Source organism: Vulpes vulpes, chromosome 5 (assembly GCF_048418805.1).
Source record: "Vulpes vulpes isolate BD-2025 chromosome 5, VulVul3, whole genome shotgun sequence".
In the NCBI taxonomy this organism is placed as follows: Eukaryota; Metazoa; Chordata; class Mammalia; order Carnivora; family Canidae; genus Vulpes; species Vulpes vulpes.
This window is the reverse complement of record NC_132784.1, coordinates 80,427,166-80,443,281: the sequence shown is the minus strand read 5'-3', so window position 1 is coordinate 80,443,281 and position 16,116 is coordinate 80,427,166. Positions and strand designations below refer to the sequence as shown.

At 35.7% G+C, this 16,116-nt stretch overlaps 1 protein-coding gene across 5 annotated transcripts in view; it reads left to right on the top strand.

Moving 5' to 3' along the window:
* DCDC1 (doublecortin domain containing 1) overlaps positions 1 to 16,116 on the top strand; it is a 455,963-nt gene that overhangs the window by 81,102 nt on the left and 358,745 nt on the right. The window lies entirely within an intron of this gene.

Below are 16,116 nucleotides of genomic sequence, written 5' to 3'. Positions count from 1 at the left end.
TCATTGTATGTGTTTGTCAAAACATGAGACTTCTGTCTATTTCTAAAAGCACTGGTTTGCTAATCTCTAAAAGCAAAAATACCATGAATTCCATATTTGCACTACTATTAAATTACTATTAGTAGTAATTACTACTGTTTTTTTACTTTTTTTTTTAAATATATATTTTTTTAATTTTTATTTATGATAGTCACAGAGAGAGAGAGAGAGAGGCAGAGACACAGGCAGAGGGAGAAGCAGGCTCCATGCACTAGGAGCCCGATGTGGGATTCGATCCCGGGTCTCCAGGATCACGCCCTGGGCCAAAGGCAGGCGCCAAACCGCTGCGCCACCCAGGGATCCCTGTTTTTTTACTTTTTAAAATTTACTTTTTTATTGCTTTAGTAGAAATTACTATTACTTTAGTAGTGCTACTAGTAGCAGTACTAAATGTGCTACTGTGCTACTATCACTTCATTTAAACCTTAACTTCATATGCCTGAAGAGGGCCAACATATTAAGTGGCATATTTAAACTGAAAGGCTAGATCCAGAAAGCTATATGCTTTTTTAGGATATGTCTATACTGAATAACTGCATTTGTTTCTAATATCCTTGCTTGTACTATATAGAAGTAAATCTGTACTGGCTTTATCATCTTAATACTACTGAGTGACTACTATTCTATTTTGATACTTATTGTTATAACTCTTAAATTTTTTTTTCTGCCAAGGATTGTATGTATGTTTGTGTTTTTAGAAAGTAAGTCTATTTTCTCTTGGTCATTTTTAATGTTTATATTAGATATGATAATTTTTCATTTTATTAGGAGTTTTTATCTAAAGATTTCAAAGCTGCTGTATACATACCCATTATCTAGCTAGTTATTTACCTGCAAGATATATGTAATGCAGGGAATCCTTCCTTATGGTCTTTTTTGAGGGGAGGATATAGAGGGTATTGTATTGAAATTTATTTTTTCTTCCTTGTAGTCCCCCTTACTCACACTGGCTAAAATGATCTTTATGATCAATGATATTATATAATCCCTCTTAAACTTGCATTGATAAATAAATAACACATTTTCTTAAGACCCTATCTAAATTTGAATTATTTTCAGCTCACAGGGAATTAAAGAATTGTATTTGAATAAATTGTTAGAATTAAAACTATAAGGAACCTTGGTTAAGGGGAAAGATTTATATTTAGAAAGTTAATTTTCCCTCCTCCCAAATGTGGTATAACAGAATTACTTATCAAAACATTAAAGCTCTGACTCTGAAGTGTGATGCTTCATGGATGCCAGAGGCATTCAGGTTTGTGCCTCATGCTTCACGTGTCCCAGAAGTGTGCTATTATCACATTTTAATGCATGCCTTGCCCTGTGTTTTTGCATACTTATAAAAGCTTATGCCAGCTGAAATTAGCCTATGCAACTACTAACATGTGGAAGCATAACAAGTTCACTAGACTTAACATACTCAAAGAATCTAATCCTGTTGGAGGAACTTCCAGTCTGTAGCACCCTAGTCACTAAACATTAAATTTTTGCATTTCTTTTTCCTTTGTTTGTTAGTATAGTTTGTGCATCAAAGGATTGAAGTCCCTAAACTTTTATATTTGATAGTCTTCTGAACTTCAACTTGGAAAAGGTCAAGAGTTATGTGAAAGTTACCTTTTAATTTAAATAAATACTAATACTTTCATTTGATGTAACTCTTTTTGTTTGCTCGTTTTATGTCAGATCAGAAAATCATGTCTAATGGTAAGAGCATAGCAATTACTTTTTATTTATAAGGACAGATTAGAAGTATATTTGTACCAAGGACTAAAAAGTAATAGATACACAAAATGTAAATTTTTCTATCGGTTGCTTTTTTTAAAGAATTAGATATACTTTGAAGGTTTTCTTTCTATGCTGTGAGAAATGAGCACATTTGACATGACAGTAAACATTTACGTTAGCAAGTCTAGTAAAGCCTTTAAAAACCCATAGGATTTGCAAATTGCTTATGTTTTTAGATTTCTAAATGATAGAAGATGTCTAATTTTTTTAAAGATTTTATTTATTTATTCATGAGAGACAGACAGAGGCAGAGACAAAGGCAGAGGGAGAAGCAGGCTTCCTAAGGGGAGCCTGATGCAGGACTCAATCCCAGGACCTTGGGATCACGACCTGAGCCAAAGACAGACACTCAACCACTGAGCCATCCAGATGCCCTGATGGAAGATTTTAACAAAGAAATTCATATTATTACATGTAGAAAAGTTCTTTAGTTATGGCTCCTACAAAGATCTATTCTTTCTAGGGTAGAAGAGAACTACCCACTGTGTAAGGATGCCATATTCTGAAATATGGTCAATGATAGTACAGCATTTCTGCTAGAACACTATAAAGAATGGATTCTGCAAAATCACTCCCACCAGAATTACAAGGCTATGAAAACAATGAGTTTGAGAAAGACCATTCAAAATCTATGCTCCTTTAAAATGAGAATATTCACTTCAAATAATAATTATTAACTTAGACACTGTAAACACCCTGGATAGGTATCTCAGAGTGCTGCTTCGGAGAATATTAAAGCTGTTCAAAAACAATAGAGTGCAAGACAATGCAGATGGAACTCAACTGGAAGTTTGAGCCAGTAGGGCTTCCTTTAAGGAAGGCACAGGAGGAAACAAAACTCCCACAGAGTCATGCAAGGAAACCCAGTGCTGCAGCCACACTGAAGTCTTTTTTCCTTTCTGCCAAAGGGTTAGAATTCTGTTCCTTCTCCGTGGGCCTCCTTCGCCTAGGAAAAAGCACATATTCACCAACCAAACTTCTATATTGTACTGATATCATTCCCCTATTGAGCTATTTGATATTACAGAAGCATGAAACCACGACAGAACACATGTAGATAGTGTCAGATTTTGGTAGATTTGTTTATTTATTTTTTTAAAGGTTTTATTTATTTACTCATGAGAGACGCAGAGAGAGGCAGAGACACAGGCAGAGGGAGAAGCAGGCTCCATGCAGGGAGCCCGAAGTGGGACTCGATCCCAGGTCTCCAGGATCACACCCTGGGCTGAAGGCAGCACTAAACCACTGAGCCACCCCGGCTGCCCGATAGATTTATTTAATAGCAACCTCATTCCCCCTAACATTTCCCAACTTTTTGTTCTCTTAGCTTCTTTGGCTTAATTATTTCATTATGGTGAACCAGAGAAGTCACTCTTCCTCTTGAGGAAGGAGATCCTCAGTCTCTTAGGACCTACTATTCCAGTAACCAAACCATGCTCCTGTGTGGATCCTTCCAGATCCTGGTAGGTAGTATAAAATTTACCCTAGAAGATTCTGAAATAACTTAGAATATAATTAAATTGGCTCCAAGGCCATGCTACTAAACACTGAATTTCACTTATAATTCCGTTTCCCACCTCAAATCATAACGTAGAAACACTGTCCAAAATAGCTAGCTATTCTCTGACACATTCTTCAGAGATGCTACAATGCAATAAGATCAAATGACAGGATTAATGTATTTAAATCACAAATTTCAAAAAATAAACCCTGAACTTGAATGTTACCTTGAATGCCCATTATGAAATTCTTGTGAAGAAATTAAAGTCAAAGAATAAAGTTCCAAAGAAATGAAAATTCCAAATCTTTACATGTGAATGGAAGTAAATTCCAAAAATCAAATAATCTTATCTTTTTTAGTTAAAATTCAATAAAAGTTCCAGTTCCTCGGAATGCCTGGGTGGCTCAGTGCTTGAGTACCTGCCTTCAGCTCAGGGCATGATCCTGGAGTCCTGGGATCGAGTCCTACATCAGACTCCCCACAGGGAGCCTGCTTCTCCCTCTGCCTGTGTCGGTACCTCTCTCTCTGTCTCTCATGAATAAATAAAATATTTTTTAAGAAAAGTTCCAGTTCCTCAAGTTAAAAATGAAAGAAATTAAAGTGCTTAATTTTTATTCCTCCCAGTGTCAGCCAGATGACTTCTAGATGCCTAGTTTGAACTGGAATTCCTCTAGCAGCTACTTTCTGGGCTCCACAGTGGGTATCATCCCTTAGGATCTGACAAGTTGAATTGACTCTATACCAACTTTCTCATATGCCCTAATTCCCATTGAACCAAAAGATGATCAGAACATCGGCCCCATACCCAGTACATTCAGAACAGAAGCCAACCCTCAATTTCTAATGTGGCCATTCCAAGCAAAATGATGTTCCTAGGACCCTATTTGGCATGATCCAGACCCATATAAGTTTTGCCAAAGACCATCACAGAAACTAAGTGAAGGAAGGCAGCAAACAGAAAACATTCTCCATGACCATCTTTCCATGATGCAGTGGATTTATGCTGTTGAGCAGGGTCTACGACATATGACATAACTCGTTGGGAAGCAATCTCCCATTAAGGCATTACTTATAGCCTTATGTAATAATATATTGAGGGAAAATTTGACCAGTAAAATTATCTTCTCTTTAAAAGGGGGCTGCATAAAGTGTTGGTTGAATGCTCTGATTTTGGAGCCAGATTTCAAATTCTAGTTACACCACCTATTGTATGACCTGAGACAGATAAATTAATTTCTCTAAGGGGTTATAGTTTCTTCTGTAAAATAGGGATGAAATTAATTACCTTCATAGGTTGTTGTAAGGATTAAGTGAATTATCCTTAGAACAAATACCTGACACTTGGTAAGCATTATATAACATTTTTCAAAAGACTTTATATTTTTAAGTTATTTCTGCACTCCACATGGGACTCAAACTGGCATTCCCGAGGTCAAGAGTCAGATGTTCCACCAACTGAGCCATCCAGGCACACTAGTATTTTATAATACTATATCATCATGCTGTTATTATTATTCTCTAAGAGGATACTCTTGCATTCTTACAACATTTGGAGATTTACCTTGGTGGCAGCCCCAGGACTTGTTTGAGATGCTATTAAAAAGTGTTCCAAACATCTTAATGTTCTTTTCCTTCTGAGTCCCATGTTCCTGAACCTCATGCTGAACTGAGGGTAGGCCCTCTTTGGTGGCAAATCATCCATCTTGCCTTGGGAGCAATGATTTCAATCCTGGGTCACAGCAGCTGCTGTTATGGCCTCTGGCTATGGAATCATTTAAGCCAAAGAAACCTACTTCATGAGCACAGGTTCCCCACATCTTCACATAGGGTCCCATTAGAGAATAACTTTGTTCCATAGATTTCTGAATAGAAGTGGCTGTTTATGTTTCTGAACCTCATAGTCTTAGCGCTCAGTGAGGACCCTCACTAATGTCATTTCCTCCTATAGTCTTAATATTTCTGTTTCCTCTTTCTACAGTATTTAGGATTTGTCTCTACTGTTCTCCTATTCCTTTTGAAACATCCCCTTCTCTAACGTGATCAGGCTGCTTTGCTTGCTGCAGCAGGCTTCTTTCTTTTCTTTTACTTTCCCTTTCCCTTTGCTTTTTGGTTCATTCTTGTGTTTTTTCTAACATATTCCTATAGACATTTTTCTTGCACAGTGTCTCATAGTGAGAGATATGAAGTCAATAAGTTCCAAGTTTGTCAATATCATTCTTTGTTCAAACCAGTCCTACCCATTTTCACCTCCCTGAGTTAAATAATCCTACCCAGGATATATTTTCCCACAATCTAAGATCTAATTTAGATCTGACTCCTTGGTCTATTATTGCCATGCCTGATCTTCTGTAATATAATTCATCTTCCCTTTGCCTTTTCCTGATCTTAGCCCCAGAAATTGGGGGTGGTGGTGTCACTAAATACTTTTTTTCAGTATTTGATATTAATCTTCCTAGTACTTCCCTCTCCAACTTACTCAGATTTCATGCGCACTTTTTGGGTAACTGTCTCACCCTCAAAAAAGATTCTCCAATTGTTCTTACTATTAGTATATCTGAAACATAAATGTTACCTCTTCACAGTATTTGGGAATTCTCCCTCCTTTGGGTAATTGTTCTGAGTTTGCTCTCTGAGATCTTTATTTCTGTCAGATTTCACTAGGCTTCAGTTACTGTTTGTGATTTTTTAACAATTACAATATTTTCCTCTTTTATAATAACCTCTTTAGTCAGACCTGAATACCCTTATAAATGGCCTTCAGAATTTCAATTCCTCTTTTTCATATCTATTAAAATTGTATGTTCTGGGGTGCCTGGGTGGCTCAGGCAGTTAAGTGTTGAACCCATGAGTTAGGCTGAGGTCAAGGTCATGGGATTGAATCCCAGGGTTGGGGTCTGTGTTTAGCGTGGAGTCTGCTTGAGATTCTCCTTGAAATTCCTTCTGCCCTAACCCCCACTTGTGTTCTTTCTCTCTCTCTCTCCCTTTCATAAAATAAATAAATAAATAAGTAAGTAGATAAATAGATAAATAAATAAATAAATAAATAAGTAAGTAAGTAAGTAAATATATTTAGATCAGATAGTCACCTTTATTTTAAGGAGATCTCTTTCCACCTCCAGCTAAGTAAACCTGCCTTTTAAAATTTATTTTCATGCATACACTGCTTTATTCTGATCATAAGATTGAAACATCTTTTAAAACCCTTTTTAGGGGTACCTGGCTGGGTCACTTAGACTCTTGAACTCCGGGATGAGTTCAAGCCCCACTTGTTGGGAGTGGAGCCTACTTTTTTTTTTTTTTTTTTAGTTTACTTTCTCCTCTCTTCCTTTGGCAAGTCTATTTCTTAGATGTGTAATACTTTCTTTCAGTTGTTTCTCTACCTTACCTAAAGAAAATGAAGTGTTCTTTTTACAATGAACCTACTACCTTTCTGGGACTTGATTGGGGCTCCAGGATCATGCCCTGAGCCAAAGGCAGATGTCCAACCGCTGAGCCACCCGGGCGTCCCAGTAACACTATTTTAAAAAATGATTTTAGGGGGTGGCTGTCTGGCTCAGTCTGTAGAGCATGAGTCTCTTGATCTCAGAGTTGTAAGTTCAAGCCCCATATTGAGTGTAGAGATTACTTAACAATAAAATATTTTTTAAAAGTGATTTTAGCTTATCATTACTTGTTGTACTGAATCCATGATCAAATCTTCATCATGGCCTGAAGGATCTTTATGGTTTGGTCCCTACCCAACTTCTCCATCTTCACTTAGTACTCTGGCCCCTTCATCTCTGCACTCAAATCATCTTATTTTTTTTCATTTCTGTTCCTCAAACACTTTATTCTTCTTCATGCCCCAGTACCTTACCAGAACCTTGCCCCAGTACCTTATATAATGTTTTTCCTACTTGGACTCTCTCTCACCCTATCCTTCTTGCATGCTATTGGCTATTCATTTTAAGGGGTTGTTTTAAATATTTCTTCTTTTGAAATGCTTTCCTGACATTACCTTGCTCCTATGCTACTTTCCTCCTTGTCTAGGACAGGTATCTCTGTTCTATTAATAGCACCCTGTATGTACTCATTGTTACAATTGTAATTCATAAAACTGCATGAGGAATTACTTGTTTAATATCTATCTATCTATCTATCTATCTATCTATCTATCTATCTACCTATCCATCCATCCATCCATCCATCCATCCATCCTCTAGACTCTCAGCTCCAGGAGGACAGAGATTTTGTAGTCTTGTCTGTATTCCCATGTTTAACTCAGGGCTAAATCATAAAATAGTATAAAAATTTGGGATGCTGTCCTTGTTTGGAAGCATTGTTACTTAGATGCCTTTTGATGTGAGTGGAAAATTCAGGACAGTGAGAAGGAGTCTGGTCAAATGCTTTTCTCTCTCTTTATACCCTAAAAATGTCTAATACTACTCTTTTATTTTATTTTATTATTATTTTTAAAGATTTATTTATTTATGATAGACACAGATAGAGAGAGAGAGAGAGGCAGAGACACAGGCAGAGGGAGAAGCAGGCTCCATGCCAGGAGCCCGATGCGGGACTCAATCCTGTGACTCCAGGATCGCACCCTGGGCCAAAGGCAGATGCCGAACCGCTGAGCCACCCAGGGATCCCCTAATACTACTCTTTTATTGCTATTACTACTACCTCTGTTCTGCTAAATGCGGAATTCTATGATGATTCAGATAGTCTGGGCTCTGTGAGTGGTATTCCTTTCTTAGCTAAGAGTGGATAAATCAGAAGGGTATACATATAGTTTGCAGCCTCAGTCAACCCCATACAGAGACAACTGCGTGTGTTTGTGTGTTTGTGTGTGTGTGTATGTGTGTGTGTTCATTCTGATTCCTTTTATTACTTTCTCCAGAAAAGAAATTGGGATCCAAGGCAGCATCTACTCATAACTTTCTTTTGCCTTGTTTTGCATGCTAAGTGACATACTGCTCTATAATCTTTAAGTAGAAACACCAAAGGAAAGCAATCATGAATTCTAAATAGAGGACCTAGACAGGAGGTTTGCAGATATTATATGTTCTACTTTATGGCAGATAAATTCATTTATTTGGGAAGGGGCATACAAATTTAGCATTAAGTCCTTGCTTAAGGATAATAGATGGTAGGTATAATCTATTAGGGTCTACTTCCCATTGGAAGAAATAATAGTTATATGCTGATGTTAGAGATGACAAGCCCCATGTAAGGAATTTCCCCAAGAATATCCTTCTCTGTTCGTTAAATATTTATTTAATATATGAGTTACTCCATATGGGTCCTAGTGGTTACTGTTTATTTTTCTAAGAGTTCACAAACCATTCATCTTATAATCTCTTCTAGAACTTTTCAGTGAATTAAGATCAAACTTATGGGTATGATGATTTCTTTAAAATTAACTACATCGCCTCTTTCAATCTTTGGGTCCCAGTCCTGTTTACCTTTCTTTCTCATATTTGATGAAATGTAAAGCTTCAGACCTCTTGCTGGATAGAGATACCAAATGCTGGTGGTTATGAATCAGCCCTTAAATCTCTCTAGGGTGCATTGGAATATACAAAAGCAGCTAATTAAGAGCCCTTTTGTGTAGGAAAGATGTCTCTCAGGAGAAGTCTTCAGACTTCCCTTAGGACTATGTAGTCTTGACTTTGCCTCGATTTCAAGGTGCCTAATACCTGGCCTTCAGTGACTCCCAGTGACCTCCAGGCATTAGACTTGGACTACTCTTGTCGGTTGGACAAAACCAGAAAGTAATCACCAATTTATATTTTTACTATTGATCTATAGAAAATATTCGGAATTTTTAAAGGCTTCATTTAAAAAAAAAAGGTGGTTTTTTTTTTTTTTGGCAGTTGGAGAACTCCCATTATAATTGGATCACTGTCATCTTTTATTAAATATGTGAATGCAGAATTGTGTGATATGAACATTCACAAAGCAGTCTAATCTACTCAGAGACGCTTTAATATCTGTCAGAAATTCCCTTTTGAAGTCTTTAAAACATAGACTCGCTTTTCTATTCATGAGGATATGATCATCACTTCTAGGTTTCATTGGGCTAAACTTCTTCAGTATTTATGTAATATTTTAACCAAATCCTTTCTCTTTCTGTCTTCTCCTTAAATTTGTCTTTCCTTCTAGCTTCTATTTTTTATCTCTTATTTCTTGGTCTCTGAACCAAAAATCTTACCCTGACTTTAATGACATGTCAATGATCCTAGAAGTTCATTATTAAAAATGTAAGTAGAATTACCAATGAAAAGAAATAGCTTAATTTTTACTATCTGTTATAAAACAATTTTTTTTAAAGCTCTCCATGTAAAAGAACATGACTCAGTATAGATTGGCTTTCTTCCACTTCCAAGAATTTTCAGAAGAGGGGCACCTGGGTGGTTCAGTTGGTTAAATGTTTGTCTTCAACTCAATTCATGATCCCAGGGTCCTGGGATGGAGCCCCATGTTGGGCTCTCTGCTTAGGGGGAAGTTGGCTTCTCTGCCTCCCTCTGCCCCTCCTCCAGCTCATGTTTTCTCTCTCTTTCACTCTCTCTCAAATAAATAAAATTAAAAATAAGAGTTTTCAGAAGATATGGGATAGTAGACAAAATATGTAAAAATGCTAATTATAGAAGATTCTATTTTTGTGAAATAATCGTGGGGAAATAAATGTCAAAAGGAAACCCTCCATTTTAATTGAGGAAACTATTAAGGCTTTTTGGTTTATCACATTTAAGATATAAATTTTCCACATATCTACATATTTTTGTGATGTATATATGTCCTAAATAAAATATTTAAATGTAATACATTGGCCCAAGGAGACCAAAACAGCTTTACCCACATTATCTGATGTCTAGGGCTATCTGAATTAGGTATGTGTATGTCAAGTATTATTATTATTCCTGCTTTTAGACTAAAAAAGAAAAAAGAAAAAGAAAAAAAGAAAAAGGAAAAATAATCCAGCTGCATTTTTAGATTTGTATTAGTTATTACTTTATAACGTAACAGAATTTTGAAACATTTTGCAGTGCCTGGCTGGCTTAGTTGGTGCAACATGCAACTCTTGACCTTGGAGTTGTAAGTTTGATCCCCAGGTTGAGTATAGGGATTACTTAAAAATAAAACTTTTTAAAGATTTTTAAGTAAAATGGGTGGCTCAGCAGTTTAGCGCCTGCCTTTGGCCCAGGGCGTGATCCTGGAGTCCCGGGATCGAGTCCCACATCAGGCTCCCTGCATGGAGCCTGCTTCTCTCTCTCTGTGTGTGTCTCTCATGAATAAATAAGTAAAATCTTTAAAAAAAGGTAAAGTAAAATAAAACTTTTTTAAAGAAAAGAAATATTTTACAATTAGCTTACTTTTGATGTCACTTTTGATATGTGCTTTGTATATTTGATTTTGTTCCTTCATTTTATTATGTTTTCTTTTACATCTTTTCCTACTGGGTCAAAAGTTAAGTGGTGCCTTAGTTAACACCTTTAAGGTTATGCTTTTTTCAATAGTCATAAAAATAAAAAATAGCAATGTAAAGTACCAGTTGTTCCAGCAAACAATTGTATACTGACATTTCTGAAGCCCTTTACTTCTAGTTTTTATTGGTTTTATTTATTAAGTTCCATGTATTGTATTTTCCAAAACTAACTCTAAGATAACAACTTAAATTTTTGTACAGAGCTTTAAAGTTCGCAAAAGCAGACTGTATATATTCAGTTACTATATATTGGTATACGCCATACCCACATAAAATAGATTAGAAGATTAGGTATAGATAATTCTCAATATTTGTGTAAGTAACCATAAAGTTGTACATATATCAACTCAATTGAGTTATTTTACATTATTACTAAATATCAAATATTTAAGATGACCGAGTATTTCACAATATACTTATATTTTCAAAGACACACACTACTATTATTTTTGTCAAGGGGAAAGGCAAGACACAATAGAATCCCAGCTTATTTCTACTTGTGTAAATCAAGTTATTTAAATAAATGAATTGTGTATGCTGACCTGTTCTACCAATGTGCTACTGGGATGTATGAAAAAAAGATGTGCATGGTGGTGGAAGTAGAAAGAGGCATAAAGCGTATTGGAAAACTACCAAATGTCCCCTGCAAATGGGCCCTATTCAGAATCAGTAAGCGTATGATGAGTGAAGTGGTTTTGAATATCGCCTTTAGATTCCATGCTGTTACAAGGCCAGCCCTGAACATGGCAACTCTTATTTCCACACACAGTACCTCTTCACTCTCAATTTAACCCCAAAATCTGATGAACCCATTACTCCATACTTGATTTCATGGAACAAGGAGTAGATATAGTTACAAATGATCAATCACAAGCCGTGAACCAAAGCAGCAAGGCATTAACAATTCACACCATTTCGGTCCACTTGCTCAAGCAGAAGATGTGCCAGCATATTTAATGCACAGCTACTTCGTTCGGTTTAAGAAAAGACATGACTCAGGATGCATTTTCAAAACAGAGGAGACCTAAGATTTCATACTTTCTAAGCCCCAGTGTCAACGTTCACCCACGTATCTGCAATTAAAATAACCAGGTGTTCTGCAAAGGTCACAATGTCTAAATTAAATTTTGCTCAGGTAAAAACAATATGACCTATGAAATTCTTCCCCCCAATGCATCCCTATTCTGTTTGATCCTATCATACAAATCAATGTCTCTTAGAGCAGTATTATAACACTGTAGACCCCACAGGCAATATGCCGTCAGTTTAATAGGATCACTGAAAAACTAAAGCAGCTGTGAAAGATTGCTCTAAGTATAGCAATCGTGTGCTTGTCATTTTGTTCAGTGGAGGAAAAATCCAAATTTGGGTAGGCATCGGTATTTAAGAAAATGACTGCTAAATCTTTTCACATAAGTACCTTAGGGACAATAACATTTGACATATAGCGTATAAACAAAAGTACACAGCAGCTGTTAGTTTAGTTTTGTTTGAATAAAAATATACTGATATAAATCAAGCAATATTGGAGACAGTGTGCTTTACATCATTCAATCTTCCCAGCAGACCATGTTTTTGAGTGGCATCTGCTGGTTGTTCTGGGACCGGAAGCTTTCCAACTATTACCTAGAGCTGGATAAAGGGCATTAAAACACACACATACCTTGGCACTAACTCAAACTCCCTCCAGCCATACTTCCTGGATGGAAAGCAGTCCAATCTTAGTATCTCTAGAGTGCTCACTTTGTTTCATCCAAAAAAGACTTTTTTAGATAAACTTCATTTTAAAAATAAATTCCAACTGAATTGGGAAATTTCGAAATAATGTCCTGCTAAACAATAACAGTGTTTTTGAGAATGAGATCTGAAACTTGTTGCCAGAGAGCATACAGAAGTTTCTTTATAGGTAATTATGCTCTGGGCAGTTCTCTTTCATAGTCTCATGTACTCTGAAATGTGAAAATTACCATATTATGTGAATTATAATTCTGGATATTTAATTGGCATGAATTTTAATGTTTAAGTCATAGCAGGTTATTAAAACCTTTGATTATTTCCAGTGTTTTTAAAAAATATATTAATTTAAAAAATCTTTTTAGCTTTCCATAGTAGATTCAAACAAGTAAGCAAAGTGTCACTTTTAATGTTGCTTTTGGGAAGAGATGTATATTCTCTAGGTACAGAACTTGACAGACATTCCAGTCTATTTCTATGTGGTAGGTTCCATTACCTTGTGGTTTCTCCTTAGAGATATATTTGTCTCTTTGTCAAAAATTCTTGTACTGCTCAGATCATGAATCCAAATAAGTTCAAGCTACTTATCAGTGATGAAGTGATTGTAATATAAGGTCTTCTTGAAGGCTGAATAGCTTATTTTTTTTATGAATACCATTTGAGGGGGATTCCTGGGTGGCTCAGCGGTTTAGCGCCTGCCTTCGGCCCAGGGTGTGATCCTGGAGTCCCGGGATCAAGTCCTGGAATCTAGTCCCGCATCAGGCTCCCTGCATGGAGCCTGCTTCTCCCTCTGCCTGTGTTTCTGTCTCTCTCTCGGTGTGTATCTCTCATGAATAAATAAAATCTTTTTTTAAAAAAAGAATTGCATTTGAACTCATTGTGTTTGGTATTCTTAGAGGTTATCATTTTTATTGTTTACAGTACCTATTTTGACCTTAACCTAACACTTTTGCTTTGTTACATAGGTTTTATTGTGTACTTTCCCCCATAGTAGCATGATTTATGACAGGGTGGGATAGAGCACATGAGGCTTTTCCAAGACATTTTGAATACCCACTTTGGCCTTCTCTTGGCTTGTTAATGCTTCATTGACAAATTGTATCATTTTCTTTTGTAATTGTTTTCCTTCTTTTAGTCTTCAAAATCATTTAATAAAGAGAAGTAAGACAAAGCAGTGGTACATATTGTAAACGCGCTTCAAAATTCTGGCATATTATTTATTAAATTTTGATCAAATTTTCACTTAGTTACATTAGGTTGTAGATTCTAAGTTTTTGTGCATAGCTGAACTCATGGTTCACAAAAGACAGTTAAAAGACCATCCACAGTATATCCAAAGTACTATTTATTCATCTGGTAGACATTTATTGAGCTCCACTTTTACCAAACCAAAAAACACTATGGTCTCAAAACCCTAAAGCATTTGTGATATACTGGAGGTTGAAAATGGGAGTGAAGAAGATAAGGATTAATTCAAATCAGTAAAGGGAAAATAAAATCACAAACAATGCTCTGCGAAACGTAGAGGAGGAAACAGTTAATTCTGTCTAAATAACATGGGATATTTTTCCAGAGAAGGTAACATATGATATGAAGCTTGAAGGACAAGAACGTATTCACAGGTGGAAAAAAGGAGGAATAATGGAAAGGAAGTAGAACAGCATGAATGAGAAACATGTAAGTTGATAGTTAGGAAATTGATAGCTACTACTTTCAATCACATGATCTATTTAGCCATGATGCTCAATACTAACTCTACCAGGGAAGTTACTCCTCTCAATCATATGATCCATTTACGCAGTATCCTCAGTCTTAACTCCAAACACATTGAAACTATTGCATTCGTTTCAGTTTGACCTGTTGTCACAACTTGCGAATAAACAAAATGGGTAAAAGGCTATTATCATCCTCATAACTGCACCACTCCTGTGGTGGTAATGATCCCAACAGAATGATCTCATTGGACTGATCTATGTATACTGATAAATTTAATGAATGATGACTTTTCAAACCACTTATCTAATAAAAATGTTGAGGCCCTACTTAATAAAAATACTGGAATTATGGAAAAGTGAAGTTCTTGTTGGAATTATGTAAATGGGAACAAATAGGTAGACCACCTGTAATAAAGGCCTCAAACTTCAGAAGAAATGCTGTGTGTAGGTCTACACTCCAATATTAAAGGAATATAAGATAATACGAACCAGTTAACCTATTGAATGAGGCAATATTTCTGAGTAGCAGTTTGAAAGAGAAACTTGTGGTTTATGCACAAAATAATACCCTGGAGTTTATTCACTGCGAAAGATATATTTTTTTCATTGAGCGTCTCTCATGGGCCTTGTTAGCTCATAGCAACATCTAGGTTTATGCCCTTTCCACGGTTAAAAAGTGGCTACTGTCTTTTCTAAATAATTGTCTTTGTTTTTTGTACATCTTTATGCAATACTCTTCTTTGAATGAACTTAGCTTCAGAAACAGTAAAAGAGAACTCTATGTGAAAGAAAACCATTGTTAAGAACACGTATGAATTGTCTTTAGTTTAGAATAATATGAATATCCACTAAAACCCTTAAAAATAATTCACACTCATGTTAAAAATCTATGGTTGGAAAAAAAAGATCTATGGTTGGGGTTGAAAAGTCACCTGACTTAATTTTAACCAATTATTCTATTATATTTTTAACTATCATTTTAGATCAGTCCTTTTTTTATGAAGAGTTCTTTAATTCTGATTAATACATTTTATTTTTTAAGTATATTAGGCTTATTTATACTTCCTTTCTGAGTACTTAGGGCGTATCATTTTCTTATGTTTTCTGTACCTTCCTAGTTAGTGGAAACATTGTTTGTTCTTGGAGTGTGCTTTGTCTTCCTTTTCAAGAAGATCATCAAAGTTACTAGTTTGCAGCTCCTAAAAAGAAAAGAGCCTTCTAATCCCTAGTTCAGAGGCTAACCTTTATTAGCGCTCTTGTGGTTATAATGAGGACCCTGCTTCCAGCAGGGAGATTCTGGAATACTGAACAGATTATTCAACAAGTTCAGAGCAGATTCTGAAGTCCCTTATAAAACCTGCTTGTGAATACTGCTTTCTTTGCTTTGCTATTTCTGGTTTCCATAGTATTCCTAATTACATAAATCATGTGGAGCATGGGAGCTATTTTCCATCCTATATCAGTTCTGACACTACTTGCATTTTGATATAATTTGTGTTTTTTCTAAACTTTATATTTTTTTCTTAAATTCTTAGTTTAAGAGGACACAAACTGCAAAAAGTGGAGCTTGTTTTAGAAGATCTATGAAATTATACTTTGGAATCCCTTGGGCTGACATAAAGAATTTGAAAGTTATTTTGTGGCAAGCAAGGATTAATAAGGCCATAAAACTAGAGAATCTGATAACATGTTCTCAGGTTTAAATTCAAGATTAAATCTAGGATGTAGATCATCCAAGTTTATTACATACTTCTCAATTTACTTAAAATTACTTAAATTTAATAGCTATTTATGTAATGCCTTTCCATGTTCAAAAACTGTAATAGGTTCAATGAGTGTACTGAATTAAAAGTTTACAAATTAAAAATCAATGC